Source organism: Marmota marmota, unplaced genomic scaffold (assembly GCF_001458135.2).
Source record: "Marmota marmota marmota unplaced genomic scaffold, marMar, whole genome shotgun sequence".
In the NCBI taxonomy this organism is placed as follows: domain Eukaryota; kingdom Metazoa; phylum Chordata; class Mammalia; order Rodentia; family Sciuridae; genus Marmota; species Marmota marmota.
Window position 1 is genome coordinate 3,803,279 of NW_025999949.1, and position 22,948 is coordinate 3,826,226.

General features: G+C 44.3%; 1 protein-coding gene across 2 annotated transcripts in view; it reads right to left on the reverse strand.

Moving 5' to 3' along the window:
• Ncald (neurocalcin delta) overlaps positions 1–21,928 on the reverse strand; it is a 403,438-nt gene extending 381,510 nt beyond the window's left edge. Inside the window, exon 1 of one of the 2 annotated variants that reach the window (XM_048801936.1) lies at positions 21,765–21,928. The gene's annotated coding sequence lies outside the window, so the exon portion shown is untranslated. The remainder of the gene's footprint in view (positions 1–21,764) is intronic. The other variant, XM_048801935.1, reaches the window with a different exon arrangement.
• Between the last annotated feature and the right edge of the window lie 1,020 nt (positions 21,929–22,948).

The following is a 22,948-nucleotide window of genomic DNA, read 5'->3' on the forward strand; positions in this document are numbered from 1 at the left end:
TGCTTCCAGAACCTGCCCCACAGCACTGCCACTGTGTCACCAGCAGAGAGAACTCTTCACCCACTCGTTCAAAAAGCGTCTCATCAGCATCTACCTTGGTGTTTTGGTCCACTTTTTTCACTGCTGTGACTAAAAGGCCCAACCAGAACAACTGTAGAGGAGGAAAAGTTTATTTAAGGGCTCGTGGTTTCAGAGGTCTTAGTCCACAAAAGGCCGGCTCCATTCCTCGGGGCTTGAGGTGAGGCAGGACATCATGGTGGAAGAGTGTGGCAGAGGGAAGCAGCTCACATTGGTGATCGGGAAGCAGAGAGACTCCATGCTCCAGATACAAATATATACCCCAAAGCCACACCCCACCTGCCTCCAGTTACCATTCAGTTAATCCCATTAGTGATCAATTCACTGATTAGTTTAAGGCTCCCACAACCTAATCATTTCTTCTCTGAACCTTCCTGCATTGTCACATGTGAGATTTGTCACCTCACATCCAAATCATAACACTTGGACATGCCAGTCCCTACCAAATCCCCCCAGATGTTCGAGGTTCAGCTTGTTGCATTTATAAAGCAGACCAAGGTGAGACCGAAGGCAAGACAGGGGAGTGGGGGCGGGGGAGAAGAGTGGGTGCGCTTTCTGTGTCTGGTTGGACCTCACAATGTCTGTGCCTCGGAGGAGTCACCACAGGCCCCAAGTCACCCTGGTCCTCGGCTCTGCACATCCAGGAATTTGATTTTAGCAAGGTGCTCAGGGGTGACGAGAGCCTAGGCCACTGACTCCACACCAATCAAACGGCCAGGACCCTGATTCATTATCAGAAGGCCAACGTCCTCATGTGCAGTGAGAACCACATGTGCTTCTAACAGGCTTTGAAGCCCCTTTAGGAAACCAAACCAATAAGGGGAGGGACTCCTGGGGAAATAGAGACTCAAAAGAAAGAAAGCCTTGCTCAGTGGACTGGGCTGCAGGCCAAGCGCCCCGCTGTCCCTGCGCCTTGGTTTACACATGTCCTTGGTCTAGGAGCACCACCTAGGAGCACCACCTAGGAGCACCGCTGTTAAAATAATATCAACAGCTCACACCCACTGAGTGCTTACCATGGACTGGGCTCTCTCAAGCAGTTTCACAGGCGCAGTTCCATTGACTCTCTCCAGCACTGCAAGATGGGTACTCTCATTATCCTCCCTTTCAGGAAATGAAGGGTTAAATAATTTGCCCATCAACATACAACTAGCAAGCTGCCACCAGGACCCAAACCCGGGCAGGCTGAGGAAGAGCCCTCACTCTGAGCCCTGAGCCTCTTTGCCTGCAGCTTGCTGGCCCCCTCCACACCGGCTCACGGGGCACCTCCTCTGGGGAAGCCTTTAATGATCCCTTGGCCACCTGTGTGCCCATCTGCCCCTCAGCCCCCATCGTCCCTCCAGGTTTTGCTGCATTTGTAACTACCGTCCACCTCCCTTTTCAGGTTTTAAGGTAAAGCTATCTAATAATGAACTGTATTATAAAGCTAACCGTGTCCTGGGAAGATTCCAGGGAATGTCTTCAAAACTTCCATTTGTATTGGTAACTTTCACTCCCTGGTTATATAAAGTGTCTTCTGTGAACAAAGGCCACATCCATCAGGGGCTTAGCTACGGCATATGAAAGATCTCACCCCCCTCCCCTGTGCTGCCCAGTTCATTCCTTGAGGAGGGCAAAGCAATAGTGTTAGGGGCTCAAACACAGCTGGCCCTCTACCATACACTGCTGCCTGTGGGAAATCCGAAGTCAGAGTGCATGCCTGCTCCAAAGGCAGTGCTGCAGTTTGTAATGGGAATGGGCTCTGAAGACAGACTTGGGTTATAATTACCTACAGGCTGTGTGATTTGGGGCAGGTTGGGCACCCTCTCTGAGCATCTGATGCCTCATTTTTTTTTTTTTTGTTTTGGGCCTTCATGTAGGGGAGGGAGGGCGACTGCTTTAGAAGATACTGATGAGGCAACCAAGATGCCAGTGAAGAGGTAACTCATTTCTCTTTCTGCTTTTCTGCCATGTTGTAATGCCACCAAGGTGCCCTCACCAGAGGAAAATAAATGGAGTCCCCTCATCTTAAGACTTTCAGCCTCCAAAACTGCAAACTAAATAAATATCTTTTCTTTATAATGCACCCAGTATGGGATATTCTGTTATACAACACAAAAGAGACTAGGACAATGATAATTTGATGTTTTAGAGTAAAAATTATCCATAGGTAAGAGAGGGCCCCTTTCTTGAGTGTGTGTAGGGGTTTGGCGTGTTTTGTGTTCAAATAGCATGTTTTAAATATTCCTCCCATAATGAGATATTGCCAACCTTAGGAGTCCACACCGCCCCGAGACAGGAGTCAAGAATCTGCCTTTGCAGGCTACCTTGCACCAGGGGAGCAGGCATGTGGCCAGTTGCTCCATCATCAGCCACAGCCACGAAGAATTGCTTTTCAGAAGAGAGGGAGGGGAAGGAGGTTCCCTGCAGAATTCACTATGGTGGGGACTGGTGAAGGACGGCAGAGATATTCAGCTCGCAAAAAAAAAAAAAAAAAGTGTGTTAGGGTTTCCAAAGGTGGACCCTACTTGGTGGTACCAGCAGAGGCACCTTTGCTCAGTGGAGGCCACACTGGGATCCCCATGGAGCCACCAGTATTGGAATTTGTGGATGGCTCCTAGCTACATGTTCTCCAAGCCTGACTCTGTTCCCCCTAGAAATTCGAGGAGAGCTCCTTAATATCCTTTTAAAGCTCTCTTTCTACTCACCCTAGCCACAGTGGGGGCCCTGTTGTTTGCAACTGAAAACCTCAAAACACCTTGTCACCAAATAATAGTTGCACCAAGAAAATCAAGAGAGGGGAAAGATATTCTTTCTGGCTTGTGAGAGGATTTTTTTAAAATCTCATAAATTCAAAATTTTAAATAAGTGAAAGAAATTAAGGCAACCATCTGCAAATTTTGCCAGGCAAAATAAACTGACAAATTGTTCCAAAAGACATCTGGGTTCATTGCAAGTTGAGTTAGCACAGGGAGACAGCAATTACATTAACATAAAGTTGTGTCTACACACACACACACACACACACACAAACACTGCTACTTAACATCTGAGGTTGCACAGAATCAACCTAAATCTGCCAACAGGAAGACCTGCTGGCTGAATCTCTTCAGGTGGCTCCAAGTTCCTGATTTATAGTTAAAAACCAAGCAATTATTTCCCAGTGGGTATCAAGATCATTGATACATAAACAGGATATTTCAATAATTAGATGGATAAACTAAATTCTAGGCAGGCTAAGATTTTACACAAAGCCTTTTTGTAATTCACCAAAGTCCTTTCAGTACCAGAACAGTTTAGACTTCAAATAGAGGGCATCTAGCAAGAGCCGTTGACGTCTTATCCTGCTACTTGATCAAAAATCAAAGATGAAACCATCCTGTGACTGGCTTTCTTAAAAAGATGCAGATCTTATTAGCAATTTCATTTCCTAGCATCATTTTTCAGGATCACAACTTTAGAAACAAGAAGATTTAGGCCCTTCCCAGCACTTTAGGTGTTCTAGTCCTTTAGATTTGTCATGGATAAAGAAGAGTACAACTATGGCCCAGGGCGGGGCTTCCAAATCTTCATTACAGATGTTCAGTTATTTGAAATCAATCTGGAAGTGGTCAGTAGTAACACAGGTTGTTCTTGCAGGAACAACAGTCATTTCCATTTCTGGTACTAACATCGCGACTGTCACTGGAGACCAGGTGGCTCAGCTAACAGATAAGCCTGCAGCTGGTGGTGGCATTTTTATACTGTGAAGTGAGGTCCTACCTGTGGATGAAATCAATCCAAAAGACACAGAGCCAAGAGATGCCAAAAGATAGATTCCTGACTATATTTGTTGGAGACCCAGATCCAACCAAGCCTTTGCCTTTACAGTTACAAGAACCAATCAGACTTTTTTCTAAGCCTCTTTGAATTAGGTTTCTATCATTTGCAACCTAAAGAGAAACAGATTATATGGATTATAGAGATAGATTAAATTTTATGTTGAAACTTTATGAAGATATCAAAAATGTTTATTAAAGTATAAAATGAGTTAGTTCCAGAGATATTAATTTTCTGCCATGAACTACTTCGCATTCTTGTATGCACTGTCATACCCACTATCCCCTGTTCAGGAAAATGGCACTGGGGAAGTCTGTACATGTGGCAGCCACAGATGGACCTAGGCTGGACACCTAATGGCAGATGATTACTTTGCTGGTAGGCTCCAGTGGCACATGTGGCCTTGGATCAATGAGTTGGACCAAAAGGAACCTCTTGCTTCATGGATCAGAGTCAGGAGATACCCAGGGGGACCACAGTCTCAGGCTGCAACCTTATGGGTTTGGTTGACCATACAGGGCCCAACTGTAAGATGAAGAAACCAGGAAAAGGTAGGAGAGAAAAAAATGGGCTAATTGAGCAAAGACCACATGACCTCTGAGAAGGAAAATGAGTCCACTCTCAATTGTTCAGTCCTTTGTTGTGGGTCCCATGAGCCTCAGCTACACTTTGACTCAGGGTCACAGAGGACTGTCCAGGGACAGAGCATCAGTGGTTAAGAGACCATGGCTCCAAAGTGACTGTGGCTCCACAGTGACCACCAAGATGTGAATCCTCTCACTTAACCCTCACATGCCTTCTGGGCCTGCTCCTCTTTAGTGCAATGGGATAACACAGTACCTCAAGGTGGGGGAAGAAGATTCCACAGGATACTGTATTCAGAACAGTGTCTGGCACATAGTGAGGAACAAGTAACTGATAGCAGTCATCATTGTTATAATGAGCCCCTTTCCCTTGAATTAATTTGAGTAACATCCCAGTCCTTGGCTTCTGAGAGGGGCCAGTCTAAGCAACAATTTACTAATGGTTAGCTTAAATATCGACATATTATCATGCAATACATATAAAACTATTAACACATGGATAAAGCTACAGTGCAAAAATCCTCTTCAATAAAGGGAACCTCTAGCCATGGATGGCATGAGAAAGTGTCTATGATGTGTTCAGACATGTGGACTGGCCTCTGCTCTGGTCCTCGCTCTTGCTGCCTACAAGGACCCCTCAGGCCTAGTTACTTTCCTATACCAGGGCTAATAAACCAGCGTCCAAGACTGCCCTGCATCTCCTCTGTTGCATTCTCCCACCCCAGCTAGCTCTGCAGCTCCTGTTCTTGCAGGGGAGGCACCTGGTGTATAGTGCACAGACTCTGCAAAAGGTGCAGATGCTGTAGAAATAGGAGAGTTTCCATAGAGCGTGTAGGCTTTCAGTACAAAGGAAACAGCTTCGCCAAGTCCAGAAGCCTTCTCTCATTACTCAAACCGCTGTCCTATGATTACTTCCTGTTTCAAGTGGGCCCACCCCTTCTGAGGTTGGAAAAAAAAAAAAAAAAAACACCTAGAGGCTGGAGTGCTTTACTCTTTAACCGTTTTGTCTCCTTCTGTGAAAACTACACAAGCAACTACACAGACTTTGTCCCTTTCTAAATAAGTACTGTTTAATCAACATGAACCGCTGATCTGTGTTTTCCGGCCCTAAAGAAAGATGATACAAATCAACTTGCAAAGAACCCTTCTATTTCAAAAATATGTTTCCACAAGAAAAAAAAAAAGCAGAAATTTTATTCTTCAAATCTTGTTCCACAAAATGCATTAATAGTAAGAAGCAAGGGCTGGGGGTGTAGCTAAGCGGCAGAGCACTTGGCTAGCATGCATGAGGACCTGGGTCAACCCCCAATACTGTTAAAAAAAAAATAGAAGTTTGATTCCTTAAGGAAGAAAATAAAGGCCTTACACAGAGACACTAACATATTAGATTTTGCATTCTTTGCTAAAAGGCAATAATCAAGAAATTTGATCTATACTCCCAAGGTCTTTCTTCCTCCCCTCTGGTAAAATCAGGACATGAATATTTTAGCACAATTGCTACTCTAAAAACCGGAGAACTCGAGTACTCAGAGCTCAGAAAAGGGCTGAAAGCAAGAAGACTGTTCTGCTCACGACAAGTCAGGGACAGGGGTGACCCTGGCTGGCATAAGCCCATTCTTTTGTTTTCAGAGCCTGCCACTTGACTTACAAGCTGAGCATGTTCTAAGTTTCTTCCCAAGCTGGAAGGTTGAGAATTTGGCATGTAGAGCAAATGTGTAGCACTGACGTATGTCGCCCGAAAGGGGGCGTCCTCACCAACCAGAGGGTTCCTGGAGAACCACACGGTTCAGTCCTGATGATTAGGAGTAACATCCAGCTACAGCTTGTGACCTTCCTTTATGGAAATGCATTAGGGTTCCAGATAATGCAGAAGGCTCAAAGCACCTCTGACCCTACAGGAATGTCACCAGTGCCAAGACACCAGTGGTGGCCAAGGCTGTCCTTCTTTCCTTACTCCACCCAGGCTGACCTGCTAGAGGAAATCTCAAGTGGTAAGAGAGGGCCAGGAGGGGTCCTTCCTGCCCCTCTTCCTGGTCCTCACATGTCCACCCGCAGAGACGCAGAAAGCAGGAACTAGAAGCCAGCAGGGTGGAGCCCAGGGCTGCAGAGCACAGCAGGGGGAGGGCAGTGAACCGCTAAGCCTTGGCAGGCCAGCTCCCTGCCTCAGCTGGGACAGCATGCTGCTAGCTAGTTGCTAGCTAGTTTCCAGAGTCGTTGCTAAGTGCTATACATAATGCAAACATAAATAGTTATGCAGCAGAGTTTGGAATACACAAAAGTACACATCAGTCAGCTGGGGGTCAGGGGTGGGGGCTTTCAAAGTTTCTAGGTTTATTTTTAGATCCTGGTTGACCAAATGAGTAACCCAAATGACCAAAGGAAGGCAAGTTGGAGCTGAGAAGCACAGTTAAAAACAGAAGACACAGACACCCAGGATCTCCAAGCCCTCTTAGCTTATAAAGTATGCATCAGCTGCCGTGCTCAGGTGTTTTAAATACTCCAGAGGAGTTCTTCAAATAGGATGCAGCATTCAATGCACTCCTCAAACCTACAGGACTGCAGACACCCTTCCCTACCCCTGGAATCAGGGTAGAGTGAGTGCAATATAGAATATTGATATGCCTCCATAGAAGGCTGAAGTCAATAAAAGAAACAAAAAACAGGCAAAAGTAATGAGTGTAAACCTTTGAGGAAAGGAAAAGTGCTTTATTCACCTCATATTTCCTACAACATCTGGCACCATGCCTCAGACAGGGCAGGCATACAATAAATGTTTGTTAAATAACAATTATGCTACCAGAAGAACCTTTATTTCTAGGCAAACTTCCTGAGATTTTCTACATGGTGATCAAGGTAGCCAACCAGAATAGAAGTTTCAAAGATAAATGTATCACTAAAAAAGAAAATTGGAAGACCAGAACAACATAAAATAATATAATGAGCAAACATAAAATAATATAATGAGTGAACATAAAATAACATAAACATAATATAACATAATAATCATTGGATTGAAAAGCAGGAATAACCCTGAATGAACCACTGAGATTTGCTTGGCCCCTGAAGCTATAAAATGAGATGTTTTTGTGGACCTCCCACCTGGCAAGACAGTGGGATGAATGAGCAGTCCTGCTCAGAGGCCCTGCGCTTCTAGGACAGCAGGTCATAGAACAGTGTTATTCAGGTTATGAAGCAAACATCTGGAGTCCAAGGAGATCAAGTAATTCTCAGTATAACCACCTAATTCCAAGTAAATGCAAAATCTTCTTTCCCTTAGAAAAAGACCCTCAGATCGTAGACTCACTAGTTTATAGTTGGAAAAAACACGAGCATGAATAAGAGACACCATTTGCTTTATAGAAATGCAAAGTTTTTATTTGTTTTTAAAGCACCATTCTTTAAAGGATGATAGGTCAATTGACTAGTAAGTTAAAGAGGAAAAATAATCAGTGTGGATCCTCATTTCCTCTTGATTCTACAACAAAATTATTTATAATAATTTTGATTAACTAATAATTTTTTGAAGATAAGGATTTTTTTCATAATCAGCAGACTACAGAGCTGAGTATCTTAGTAAATTGTGAAGCAGCAGAGCAGGCTTTCCTAGCAGTGAAAGAAATTGCAGGGGAACAATGTCAGTCTGTGCCAAATGGTCAAGAGATACATTAGAGAGTTATTTCAAGGAAATGTGCCAAAGATATTTTATTATATGCTCTTGAAGATCTTTGCCCATGATATATATTTTAAGTGAAAAACAAAGCAAGGTACAGAATAATATCTTTACTATGGGTCTAAACCCCCATTTGTATCTGTGAAAAGACATACATTTGTCCCTTGGTAACCATGGGGTATTGGATTCAGGGTTCCCCAACCCCCATGGATACTAAAACCTTTATATAATATGATATGTTGATGGCTTATAACACATGTGCATCCTCATATATACTTTAAATCATCTCTCGATTACCCATAATAACTGGTGTAGTGTAAATGTCATGTAGATGTTATACTGTATTGTTTAGAGAGTAATGACCCCCAAAAAAGTCTGTACATGTTCAGTACAGATTCAATTTTATTTTTCCAAGATTTTCTATCCAAATTTGGTTGAGTCTGTGGATACTAGCCTGCAGAAATGGAAGTTCAACCTTATTTGTATGCACAAGCACAGAGAAAGGAAGAGAAACCCACTTTGGTCCTTGATACTGGCTCCCTGGGAGGCTTGGCATGAGAGATGAACCAAGGGGGCTGGGCCTTTGTGTATCTGTGTCCTGAGTTGTTTCTTTCATTATCACAAGCATATACCACTTTTGTAATTTGGGTAAAAAATAATTTCGACTGATATTAAAAATATCTAAGAGCAAAGAACATATAACTGAAAATTAGGAAAAGAAGAAATGCAACTAGTGTAGAATAATATAAAAAATCATCACTAGTAATCAAAGAAGCACAAATGAAAAGAAAATGTTTGGTTGCCAAATTAATAAAAATATTTCAAAGTGATTATAGTCAAGGTAAAGGTAAAGAAAATGAAATCAACACAAACAATATGGGTGGCTTTAATCCATTTGGAAAACAAATTGACAAAATGCATTAAGAAGTTCAAAACTTTAACTTACTAAACCCACTGGAACTATATCCCAGAATAATCATTCATATATATATATGAATTTATATATATATTTCTACAAAAATTATAATAGCAAAATTTCTTTTTAAATTTTGACCAAATAACCAAAAATATAATAAGTAAACGGAGATATATGCATCAAATAGAATATGATATATCCAATAAAGCATTGCATAAAAATGTTATAAAATAAAATGCAAAGTGCTTGGGATATACATGAGAAAAAACACTTGTAAAAATACATATAATACAACCAGAAGGATGAGAAGTTATACTAGTTATGTATGATGTGTCAAAATACATTCTACTGTCATGTGTAACTAATTGGAACAAATTTTAAAAATAATAAAAAATAAAATAGAATAGAAAAAAACAAAAAAAAATGTATAAACATGACTATGTAACTAAGAAAAAAATCTCAGTAAGGAATAATGAAAAGAAATACTCTTGGTTACCTTTGAATATTTGGATTAGGGGTGATTTTTTTTCCCTCTTTTTAATTTTCCATATTGTGCAGACTTTATTTTATGACAATACCTTACATGTATCATTATGGGGCAACGGAACAGAGGAAACTGCCCAAGGTCTGAGGAACATATTTAAAGTTCTTCCTGTTGCTTTCCCAAGCCAACTTCAGAGGCTGGGGCAGCTTCTGATTCTCTCTGCTTGTCCTTTGGCCCCTCATGGAAATGGGCGTCTTGTCTTCCACAGGCGAGGGTGGGAACGCAGCATCACAGACTTCCCACATCCCCAGAGTCCCCTTCCAACAAGTCACAGAGCAAAATCAAAGAGCTTTTCCCTAACTGTCCCATTAAAACGCTCAGATCCAGTTCTAAAGAGACATGCACTGGCGTGTGTGTGTGTGTGTGTGTGTGTGTGTGTGTGTGTGTAGAGAGAGAGAGAGAGAGAGAGACTTCCTCCCGTCTTTCCCTGTCCTCAAGGGCAGCAAGATAAACTCTAGGATAATGATGCAGTAATCTGTCTTCAAAAACTACTAGAATAACAATGCAAAAGAGTGAGGACTAAAGGAACCCCAATTTAAAATTGCATAAAGAGCAATTTTAAATAACATTCAAGCCCATCCCACCTCTCAAACTTGCCATAGAATTCAAATTAATGATCTCAGATCCTTACCTACAAGATTTCACCCCTAACCTAATTCTAAATTAAACCATGCATGCAATGCTCAGATAAACATTCAAAATGCCTTACACAGTACCACAGACGTGTATCATATATAAATGGTATGCAAACATCACAAAAATCTTTACATAAAAACAGTAAAAGAAAATACCCCAAATATTAACTCTGCCTGAATTGGAACATTTGAATTATGCATGGTAACTCTACAGTTATGGTCCTAAACGTGTCAGGGCAAATTAGAGATTTTAATTTCAGAACTACAATAAATAACCAAAGGGTATTCACCATGGAAAGAAATTCTCTGAAATGTTTATAGAAGCAAAAGCATCTTAGTAAAGAAAAATAACAATCCTCCTGTTTTATCTCTTTAATAAATCCAAGTACTTGCAATATCTTATATAAATTGTTTTCTGAAAGGTGGACACACCTGTCCCTTTGATATTAAAGAGCAGCAGCAGGATTTTTCCATGTGAGACACCACCTTGAGCTCACAGGTTTGAACCCACTGAGCCCTCTCAATCCTCATGACAACCCTGTCACCTAAAGATGCAAGCCCCAGGGGGTCTCACAGCAGCTAAATTGTCCATACTAAGACCCAAACCAGATTAATCCGGCTGCAGAGGAAACTTGTTCTTTCCACTACAGAACTATAGATTTCCTCCCCCCTTTTTTTTTCTTACACCAAAAATACCCCTTGCCTCAGTTTTGGACAACCTCTAAAAAATCAACAACTATCCACTAACCAAATAAATAGGAGCCATTCTGAATGAAGAAGGCACTAAATTACTATATCAATTTCAAACAGTTAAACAGTCTCCAAATTAGAACTACAGGAAGGAAGCTATACATGGCCTTCAGATAGGAGGAACAAAAAATCAATAAATAAATAGACCAATTAAATGGTCTAATGGAGAAAAAGAAAGATATAGAAGGACCTAAAAATAGTTCCTCTGTTATCTCTGCTTTAATAATAGCAGATTAGCATGCATTCTCTTGGAAATGTCACCCAGGCAACCAGAAATACAAAGACAGGGATGTTTGGGGAAATATACGTATATAAATCTATTTTTTGCCATCTTTTGAACAAAGATGATCACTAGCACAGGACAAACTTAATTAGAAGACTATGTAAGGAGAAGAGAAGTAGATACAGAAGAAAATTGTGTTAATAGATACTGAGTATACTTTCGTAGGGCAACAAAATATAGAAATAGGTCTCTTTCTATAGGGAGGCCCTGCCCCATCACCTCAAAATTGAGCTAACAATCTGGTAAGAGCATTAAACATATTTTTCAAAACTCACATTTTTATCTCATAAACCAAAGACAGGTTCTTTCTTTCTTTCTTTTTCCTAAGAAAGGTAGATTGGCAAATTTTAAAAACACATTTGGAAAACTACCTAAGTCCCATTCAACTAGGGTGACAAAATGTCCCTGTTGGCCTAGATTGCTCCCCTGCTTGCTGGGAGTGTCCCTGTTGTTCTATTGTAATCCTTAGAAGGCTCTCCTCTTGCCCAATGAAAAGGTTACTGGTGGGAATGAAAAAGTATACCGTCACCTTATATTTAGCCACAAAAAAATATTTCTTGAGCACTTATGATGTGCTACCTATTAGGATGGGTTGTAAGATTAGCAAAAATGAAAAAAAAAAAGAAAAGAAAAGAAAAAGAAAATTATAAGACGGGAACAAGCTCAGACAATCTAGTTGAGAAGACAGAAATAACACCTGGAAATAACAGTGAAATGGTGAAAAATTGGTGATAATTGGTGCAGTGTTAGTTCAGCTCAGAAACAAAGTAGAGAGTGCATCCCATCAGGTGGGTCCCTCCACAGAACTCAAGACAAAAGCAACCGTGCTTCTTGAGCACTTCCCGTATACCAGGCACCTGCCAGGCATCATGCCACCTGATCTCACGTTATGCCCAAAACAACCCTGAAAACTTTCATTTTGCCCATTTCACAGATGAGGTAACTTGCTCCAAGTCATCTCAGAGAATTCCAGAATGTCTGACTCTCAGGCAGTTCTCCACCACTGTGGATATACATAACCTATGTTATTGTTTAGATCTGGAATGTTCCTCCAAAGCCCTTGCGTTAAAGGCTTAGTTCTCAGCCTCTGATCCTATTGGAAGGTAGTGGACTAGTCATGGACTCTAAGTGGTAGGGCCTATAGAGGGAGATCCACCAATCACTGGGGACATGTACTTGATGGTGTCCCAGACACTGGGACCCAGCCCCTTCCCCTTCTCTCTTTGCTTTGTAAGCAGCTTCCTCTGCCACACTCCCAGCCCCAAAGCAACAGGGCCAACCAACTATGGACTGAAACCTTCAAAACCATGAACCAAAATAACCTTTCTTCTTTTTAAGTCGATTATCTCAGACATTTTGTTACAGCCATACAAAGCTGACTAACACAACCTAATTTCAACCCTCCCAGAAGCTGGTCTAGTTACTTATTACCACAGCCATCAGCTTCCCTTTCTGCCCTGCAGCAGCATAAGGTATAGTCAAACCCTGGCACAGAATTGTTGGGTCACTTAGGGCCCAGGCAGGAAACTAAAGAGGCTGTCCTACTGAAGAGTCTTAGTTAAGAAGCTATTGAGATGAAAGTAAGAAAGGGTTTAGGAAAGTAACTGAGGCTGCAGGCCTCTAGTTTAGCAATAGCAGGAAGCAAATACCACCCCCAGCCTGAAGGCATCAGGGGACAGAATGGCTAAAAAGACTCAAAGAGGGTGACTGTATAGACAAGACAGCTGGCAGGAGCTGTGGCCCGTGGCACACAGCCAACCTGCAACATGCAACCTAGCAGAGAGAGTAGGAGAAAAAGAGGTGCCTTCCCTTATACTCCTCCTTCCCTCCCATCTCCTGCTGGACCTACTAGTGGCCAAATCATACTCAAAACCAGAATATAAAAACAGCCATTGATGCCAACGGAGATTGCCTCTCAGGGCACAGATCCAGGTGGAGAAGGAGCCAGCCACGGGGATGCAGAGGGCCACAGGGCTATCTAGTCCACTGGCTGTCTTCCCCCTGCAGAGATGCTGTGCTCTAACTGAAGCAGAGACAGTTGGCCTGGTCACTCTTTGAGAGATAAGGTACCAGAAGAAGACAGGGCCCTGGGCAGCAAGATACCAGGCACAGCATACCCGTGAGGCCAGGCCAGCTACCCAGGCATTCAGCCTGGACGGTGGTTTAGTGTTCTACCATCACCATCTTGAAATTCTTCCTATTGTTCTAAAACATGGCCTCACATTCACACTGTGCTCTGAACCCCATGAATTATGTTGCTGGTCCTCTGCAAGGAAAACCATTTTCTTCACTAGAGGTAATTGAATTCTATAAGTATCACAATATTCCAGATACACCAATCAAACCAACAGGATCCAAAGTAGCAATCACGCAAAAGAAAGTAATACAGTAGCATGTGTAACGTGATAAAATGGAGGTGCAGTTTACCTTTCTTTTTTCTTTCCTTCCTTTGCTTTCTCTCCTTTGAAGTCAAGCAGTAAAGTGGCCAAGTAACCTAAATTAACCATCCCCTACAGAGAAACAAACCTTAATTACAATGGCCTCTCCATAGCACCATGTGAATGGGTTTTGGGTTCTTCCCCAGATAATGTGATCAGTGCAGACTACCAAACAGAATAATTCATGCTCTGTAGTGGACTCACCTGCTATACCCCATTTGATGGGATGCCATCTTCAAATTAGTTCAGTAATTGACAAAGCTACCCCCTTTATCTTGCCTGTGCTCCCATGTACACAGGCCCCAGTTCAGGACTTTGCATTGAAAATATATGGGTAAAAGGCCTCCTGATGGGCCAGCAGCATTTGCAAATAATGTTTCTAAGATGCTTTCTAAAAGCCTAGAAACTTGAGCCTATATTGCTTCTGCTTCTCTTTCTTGAAAGATTCCAACATCCGAAGCCCTCCTCTGAGTGATTATATTTCTGAAAGCATTTGGGAAAACCCCATGTGAGAAGCCAGACAGGCCAGTAGCTGCCCTTTCTCCCATTCATTCCCTCCAAGGCCATCTAGCAAAGTCAAGCACAAAACGCTTTCAGCCAAGACAGAGATCAAACTGGCTTTTGACATCCTCTTTCACTCATTCCTTTGCTTTAGAAATACAGGATGGTTGATTTTGTTTTAAGTGTTTGTATCTTTTGTTGTTTGAAACTAGAATCAAAATTCAAAGGAGCAAAATCAAAAGCATTTACAAAACCTCTACTGTGTCAAGGAAACTAGAATCCAGGGGGTAAATAAAATCTAGGGGCCCTGAAATGGAGAAAATCAGGAGTTGCAAAGTATACACTCCTGAGCTCCATAGTGGAATGAAGGTCCCTCCCCATCCCCACCAATCCCATGAAACATGTCTGAGTCCTAATATCTGGAGCTAGAAAAATGTGTCCTTATTTGGGAAAAGGATCTTCGTAGATGCAACTAGGTCAAGGATCTTGAAATAAGATCATTCTGTATTATGCAGGTGGGTCCTAAATCTAATGACAAGCGTCCTTACCAAAGATGCACCAAGCCAGGTGTGGTGGTGCACACCTATAACCCCAGCTACTCGGGAGGCTGGGGCAGGAGAATGGAAAGCCTGAGCAAGTTAGCCAGACCCTGTCTCAAAATATTTTTTTTTAAAGGGCTTAGGTATGGCTCAGCAGCAGAGCACTTGCCCAGCATGCACAAGGCCCTGGGTTCCATCCTTAGTATTGAAGTAAAAGAAGAAAATAAATAAATTTTTTAAAAGGATGCACAAAGAGAGGAGCCCAGAGGAGATAACAATGTGACACAGAGCAGAGCTTGGGGTGACGCAGACTCAAGCCCAGGAATGTCCACAGCCACCAGGAGCTCAAAGAGGTTAAGAAATGAATTCTCCCCTAGAGCTTCTGGAGAAATCTAGACCCTGACAACGCCTTCATTTCAGAGGTTGAGCCTCCACCACCTTGAGAGAGTAGTTTCTGGGCTGGGGATGTGGCTCAAGCGGTAGCGCGCTCGCCTGGCATGCGTGCGGCCCAGGTTCGATCCTAGCACCACATACAAACAAAGATGTTGTGTCCAACGAAAACTAAAAAATAAATATTAAAAAAAAAAATTCTCTCTCTCTCTCTCTCTCTCTCTCTCTTAAAAAAAATAAAAAAAAAAAAAAATTTAAAAAAAAAAAAAAGAGAGAGAGAGTAGTTTCTGCTGTGACGAGTCCCCCAGTTTGTGGTAGTCTGTCACAATGCCACAGGAAACAAATAAAAGCTCTTGGCCCCGTCTCTCACTCAGGCCTCAGCTTCACAACTTTAGGGAACGGAAAACGTGCAGCCTTCCCAAGCAGCCCCTTCCGTTTGCACAGTGAGCCTGGTTCTGGCCCCAGAGCAGGTCTCACTGCTTTTCCCCCAATGCAGGGTGTTGTGTTTGGGGACAGTAACATCACACTCCCACAGAGCTTTTTCAGGCCAGAGTCCTTCTGCCATGCCTGGAGGTTTGGGGTAGGGGGGGTGTCCACCTGCACCACACTAGACATCAGATTACCCCCAGAGAATCGAGACACACAGGTCAGGGGACCTAACATTCTAGATCCAGCCAGATACATAGAAGAAATGCCCAGTTACTTCCATTATTTGGCAGGCTCCAAATTTTACCAGCCCCTGCCCCACCCCACTCCTCTCTCCTCCTGTGGACCACAGATAGACCCTACTGTGGCAAGCTCTTTTGCCCTCTTGCTTCTACCTTCCAATGGGAAGGTAGGAGCTATGGCAGATTAGAGGGTATTCATAAACCTAGTCAGGGATTTATTCCCCTGGATGTCTCCCTGCCAGGCCACAGCTCAGCCTTGGCCCTGACCCTCCACTGAAGAACACAGCACCTGCCTCCAAATCTTGCCATGCAACTCACCTCCCCAGAGCAGTTTCTGGATCTTCTCTCTCAAGTCACCCATTCAGAGCTTCACGCATTGCCAGCCACTCTCAGGGTTTCCCTAGCCTTGCCCACACCTGAGTACACAGTCCCTTCATTACACTTTCTTCAGTTCCTCCAGGTTGAGCGTGTCCATGGCCACACTCCTTCCACATGGGACCCTGGAGGATAAATAGGGTTTACCAGAATTGACTGAATTAGTGCTTGGAACACCTGAAGGCGTTTGCATTGATTATTATTGGCAAGCTCAGTCACCCTGTCTGAGGAGCTCTTGAGCTGAGTGATCATGGTGCCCTATTTACTTCCCTCCCCAAGTTCAATACATGTGGTGAGGTGACAAACAATAGATGTGGAGAAAGCTGTCAAGTTTGCTTTCATCTGGAGAATTAAAAGAAGCCCCTAACTCCTATGCTGCCTTCCTGCTGTCCTCCCCATCTCTAAGGTCAGGATCCTCCTGATCATGCTATTGCTGCATGTGACAAAACTCAGTGTCTCCCCACACCCCCAGAATGAAGATAATAACTCCACCACTGGCCCTCAGGATCCAATTCCAACCTACCTCAGAGGAAACTATTCACATTAGGAGATGATTGTAAAAAAAAAAAAAAAAAAATAGCTAATGTTAACCAGGATGTGGAGAGCTTGGAAACTCCATGCCTTGCTAGTGGGTATATAAAATGGAAGCCCCATAGAAAACAGCATGGATCCTTACCACAGGATCCAGCTATTCTACTTCTGAGTATAAACCCCCCAAAAATGAAAGCCAGAACTTGAACATATATTTGTATACCCATGTTCACAGTAGCATCATTCACAATAGCCAAAAGGTGGAAATAACCCAAGAGCCCATTGACAGATGAACAGATAAACAGAGGTGGTCTCTACATACAGTGGAATATTATTCAGCCTTATAAAGGAAGGGAATTTGGACGCAGTTGCAATGTGGATGAACCATAAGGACATTATGTTATGTGAGACAAGCCCATCACAAGGGGACAAACACTGCATGCTTCCACTTATATGAGGTACCTGAAGTAGTCAAATTCATAGAGACAGAAAGTAGATGATGGATACCATTGACCGGGGAACAGGGGGACGGGAGCTGTTGAATGGTATGGAGCTTCAGTTTGGGAAGACGAGGAAGTTCTGGAGGTGGGTGATGGGGATGCCTGCACGACAACGTGATGTGCTTAATGCTACAGAACAGTACACTTAACCTGGTTAAAGTGGTAAATTTTACATTATACATTCTTAACCACAATTGTTTTAAAAATGTATTAAGAAAATTTAGTCCTTGCCTATCACACAAAGCACATCACTAGGGCTACGTCAGTGATCAAAGGCCACTGTCCCCATGAAGTGGGCTCAGCTCTTGCACTTCCCCCACACACTCCCTGTTCTTGTCAATCTGTCCCCCATATTAATTCCTCAAAGATGGGGGGCTAGAGCCTGTTCATCCTATATCTTGAGAACCTAACATGGGGTCAACCATGTAGGAACTACTCAAAAATACTGTCTGAATGAGTGACTAAAAATCCACCCAGAAAAATCTTTGTCCTTTTTTTTTCAAGTCCTCTAGGCAGTCAATACTTCAAATTTCTGAAATTTACGTAGCTATATGTTCAGGAACAGAGAGAGTAGAGCTATGCACTGAAGTCACTTTAAATCTTTAAATATTCTGTTCACAAATAACTCTACAAGTGCATAAATTATGGGATTCAAATCAGAATTGTTTATTAGCCATGGGACCTTAAGTAAGTTATTGGATGTTCCTAAGCCTGCTTCCCTTATCTATGAAGCAGGAATGCTAACAGAATTATAGCGAACATCTGTTGTTTTGCAATCCAAAATGCAGGAACCCACCTCCTGGTGACAGTATCACAATTTTCTTGCAGAGAAACACCCCTGCTCCTACTTCCCAACCCATGGCTGGCTCAGGGGTGGTGTTTCAGTCCGCTTTTGTGTCTCTGAGACCAAAAGAACTGACAGAAAGAAAGTTTATTCGGGGCTCACAGTTTCAGAGGCCTCAGTCCACAGAGAGTCAGCTCCATTCCTTGGGGCCTGAGGTGAGGCAGGAGGTCATGGCAGAAGGGTGTGGTGGAGGAAAGCAGCTCAAGACGTGGTCACCAGGAAGCAGAGAGCCAGCGCCACTCATCAAGGACAATATAACCCCAAGGGCATACCCCCAGTGACCTACTTCCTCCAGCCACACTCTACCCTCTACAGTTACCACCCAGTTAATCCATATCAGTGGATCAATCCACAGATTAGGTTCGAGCTCTCATAATCTAATCATTTCACCTCTGAACATTATTGCATTGTCTCATACATGAACTTTCGGGGGACACCACATATATAAATCATAACAGCCAGAATACGTGACCAAGCCCAAACCTAGTAATATGTGGCACCCCAACCTAGGAGGAGACTCAGGATCTGGGCAATGCTCATGAACCTGAGCAAGTCATTGTGAGCAATGCTGGGACTGGGGTTCCTTCTTTCTGGCTGGATTTGAAGCCCAGATGATGTAAGGCAGAAGCTCTTTCAGTCATCCCACAATAAGATGAAGCCTAAAAAATGGTGCCACCTCCAAGGAAGAAAACCAAGTAAAACAGAGCGAGAAACCAGATCCTGCTAATGAAGCTTGAGCCCTGGATCAAGCCATACCCGAAGTGATCTTCTCTGAACTACAGAGTTATCAGAGCAAAGATAACATTTCTTTTTGGATAAACTATTTTGAGTTGTAGGGTTTCTGGCACAACAGAATTGAGTCCCAATTAAAATAAGCATTTCCTAGAAAAGTTACTGCAAGGATTAAATGAAGTTCCCAATATAAAGCATGCATAGTGGACACTCGGTAAGTGGCAGATGTTTAAGTTACCTGCAGTGGTTGTTTATTGTTGTAGTACTGTTCCTGTCTTCTTCTGGGACCACTTTAATTGATGTGCTTTGTCTCTGACTTCTGCTTTCATTGTCCCCCAATGACACTCTCTAGGATAGGAATGGGGACAACAAAATCTGTCTGCCACTACTTCCTAATCCCCTCCTGACAGACATCACTATTGGACCACAGCATCCTTTCCTGCTGAGCCTGGATTCCTATTCAACTCAACGTTTCAGGTAGCCCCTACCACTCAATCAGAGAGGTCAATCAAAATGAAACAGATTTGTCTGACTCTGGTCTGGCAAATGGCAAAGTCTTTCTATAAAGAACTAGGTAGAGTTTTGAATATGATCTCTATCATATATTCTTCTTTATGTTTGCTTTGTTTGCAAGCCTTTAATAAAATTTTTACAAACATTCTTTGAGCCAGGCACGGTGGCATATGCTTGTAATCCCAGAAGCTCAGGAGCTTGAGGCAGGAGGCTTGTGAGTTCAAAGCCAACCTCAGCAAAAGCAAGGTGCAAAGCAACTCAGTGAGATCCTGTCTCTAAATAAAACACAAGATAGGGCTGGGGATGTGGCTCAGTGGTCATGTGCCCCGAGTTCAATCACCAATACCAAAAATAAAAATAAATACATAAATGAACATTTTTTTTTTTTTTGCTCTCTCAACTGTACAAAAACCCTGAAACTAGATTGTGGCTGTCAAAGGAACCGGCACATCTCATCTGCCTCCACATGATAAAAATCAGCCATGTGGTGTGCTCAGAGATACTGCCACCAGAGCCCCACAGGACACAAGGAATTGCCTAAAAGGTAACATGGGAGCTTTGGTGAAGGGAATTTCCTGTTCTCATCAGAACAACCCCAGGTGAATTGAACTCCAAGATATAATCCAAGGAACAGGTACAAGACCCATTTTGTTGTAGCTTCTCTCCTACTTCCAGAACCAAATTTACAGAACCAAATGACCCTTTCAAAGCACTGGACTCCCATCCCAGAGTCAAGTTTTTGAGAGAAATAAAGAAACAGAAGGTTCAGCTCATCACATTTCTCCATTGTTACCCTGCCTCTCACGATTAAAAGAACAACCCTGAAATAATTCCAAGATAGAATGTCATATTTCTTCTGAACAACCCTTGATATTTCCCAGCAATGGGGCTGGAGGGCAGGTACTGGGAATTAAACTCAGGGGTACTCGACCACTGAGCCACATCCCCAGCCCTATTTTGTATTTTATTTAGAGACAGGGTCTCGCTGGGTTGCTTAGTGCCTCCCCATTGCTGAGGCTGGCTTTGAACTCGTGGCCCTCCTGCCTCAGCCTGCTGAGCTGCTGGGATTACAGGTGTGCACCACTGCGTCCAGCTCTAGCATTTTTTAATGGAGAGAATTACATATAAAGATTGATTTGGTTTTCCTCTCTATTATTCTCCATGTTTGATTCTAGCTTGAATGAAAAGGACTGGATTTTACTTCAATTATGTTCAATTATTCATTCAACAAACAATTACCTACACTCAGAATCCCCCTCAAGGCACTTGCAAGAAGAAAGACTGATACATAGATGATGAGCAGAGGAATGAGAGGAGTGTGTGCAGGGTAGCCTGGCAGCAACTCAGTCACCTTGCAAGGAGAGAGTCCAGAGGTCTGCTGAAGAGAAGCAGTTGGGTAGGGAAGAGCAGACAGGATTGACCAACAAAGGGGGTGGGTGATAGGTGCTGAGCCCCAGTGGCTTGAGCAGAGGCTACACGTGAGGAGGCTTAAGAGGCTGATAAAACGGGAGGGGGGAATCATGAACATCCTTGGAGTCCAAACTCTATCCTGAAAGCCACTGAAAACCTCCGAAGGAAATTAACCAGAATGACTGACTTTGATTTTTGTTTTCAGAATGAGTGACCACAGTTTGAAGGATGGACTGAAACAAGAAGGTCCTGATTGGGAGCAACTATCCCAGTTTGAAGGTAATTGGAGCCATTCAGGCTAGAAGCCATGAGGGTATGGACCAAATGGATGACAGCAGGAACCAGCAAAAGGGTCATACAGCAACAACAATAAAAATCAGAACAGCTCACACCTACACAATGCTTACTCATGACAAGGCAGGATACCTGGTGCCTCTGTTTATCAACTTATTTAATCTTCACATCGTACCTGAGATAGGTTGGTTCCTATTAGCAATCTCACAAACAGATCAGGAAACCCAGAAGGAGTTAAGTAAGGATGTCTCGCAGCTATGCACGTTTAAACCCAGACATCTGTCTTCAGAGCCCACACTCAATGTCCACACTGGCTGCTCTCCTAGTGCAGATACAGACCGTGGCGCTCAGAACTGGACCTTGTTCCAGTGGTGAGACAGGGGAGACCGTCTGGGTCTAGCTTGTGTGCCTGAACATTGCCTTTCAATTTCTTAAGCCTCCTCTGAAACTTCTCCACAAGTCTCCCCAACCCATGCACCCACATTCTCACCACCAGCCCCCTGTCCTTTTCGGTCCTCGCATCACTGCCTTGGCCATGAAACGCAAGCGTCTCCCAGTTGGAGAGAAAACCTCACAAGCGTTGCCAGTTGGGTGTGGGAAAGCCCAGAGAGCGCCGCTGCTCTTGGAAATACAGCGCCTTGGGTCTGTTATTTTCAATCAGGCAGAACTGGGAAAACTTTGAGCAGGCTTGTGTGGTTTCCTTCTCGGAGAGCGAGTTCTCGGCAGCCCCACTTCTGTGCTCACACTACTTGCCTACAATGGACCACGCACCTTCAGTGGAGACTGGCGTTTAAGGACAGAAGCGTGCTCCCGGCCGACCTGGTCTGGGCCTCCAACAGACCCACCCGCTGGTAGAAAGTGACCCTGGTGGGGAGATCCTCGCAGAACCAAATGGCGTTTTGCTCCCGGCACAAAATTTAAAGCAAGCATCTGCAGCAAGAAACTTGTGTACTATTTCCTGCGGACAGGGAGACCTCCTGCCCCTCCCGGGCTGATACAACCCACTTTGCACATCCTGCTTCTCCGGGAGCTAAAAATAAATCGGTATGCACTGAAAAACACTCAAACACATCTCCCCAGAACACCCTTCCCGAGTCCCCGAAGGCAAGAGAATCTTTCGGGTTCCGAGTCCAAAATGCAGACCACTTCCTGGTCTGGATGCAACCAGCGCCTTTCCGTCGCTCCCACCGCCCCCTCCCCAGGCGTCCTCCCCTCGCGCCTGCCTCCTGTGGCCTCTCAGGGCCGATTCCGCAGGCCTGGGATCCCGCGGGTGCCCTAACCCTCACCCCCGGACCCCGAGAGAGATGCTCCCAAAGTCCCCAAGCTCACGAACGCCCCCTTCCGACCCAGTGCGCCCCCAGCCTGCCTGCCCCGCGCGTCTCTGCGCTCCCTCGGCAAAGTTGCTCTCTCCTTTTCATCTGTCCATCCTCAGGGTCTTTGATTTTGTTCGATTTCCCCTGAGAGGTGTTGGCGGAAGGACAGGGAAATGGACAAGGTGAATGGCACCTGGGAGGGGGCTGCCAGCACCAGTTTCCCAGAACCGCGCTCCTCGCGCCCACCCCTGATCCACTGCGCCCCAAGCGCGGGGTCCCCCAGCAGCGGCTCCCGGCGCTGGCGCCTCCTGCACACCCGCCCTGGCTGCAACTCCGACTCGGCTCCGGCTCCCTACAAGCGGAGGAAAGGCGCTGCGACTCACCGCCTCGGCCGCTCCCGGCGTCTGTGTCGCCGAGAGCGAGGCGGCGGCCGCGGCGGCAGAGCCTTCCCTCCGCCCGCCTCCCCCTGGACAGCTCGGCCGCCAGCCGCGCCCCCCTCCCCAGCCCCGCTCGCCGCCTCCCTCCTGGCGGCTGCAGACCCCCTCCCCACTGTGGCCCCGTAGGCAGCTTCTCCTGGGAGGCCAGACCTCCTGGGGGCAGGGGTACCTAGTAGAGGCTAGTGTGCAGGTGCAGTGCTGCCCC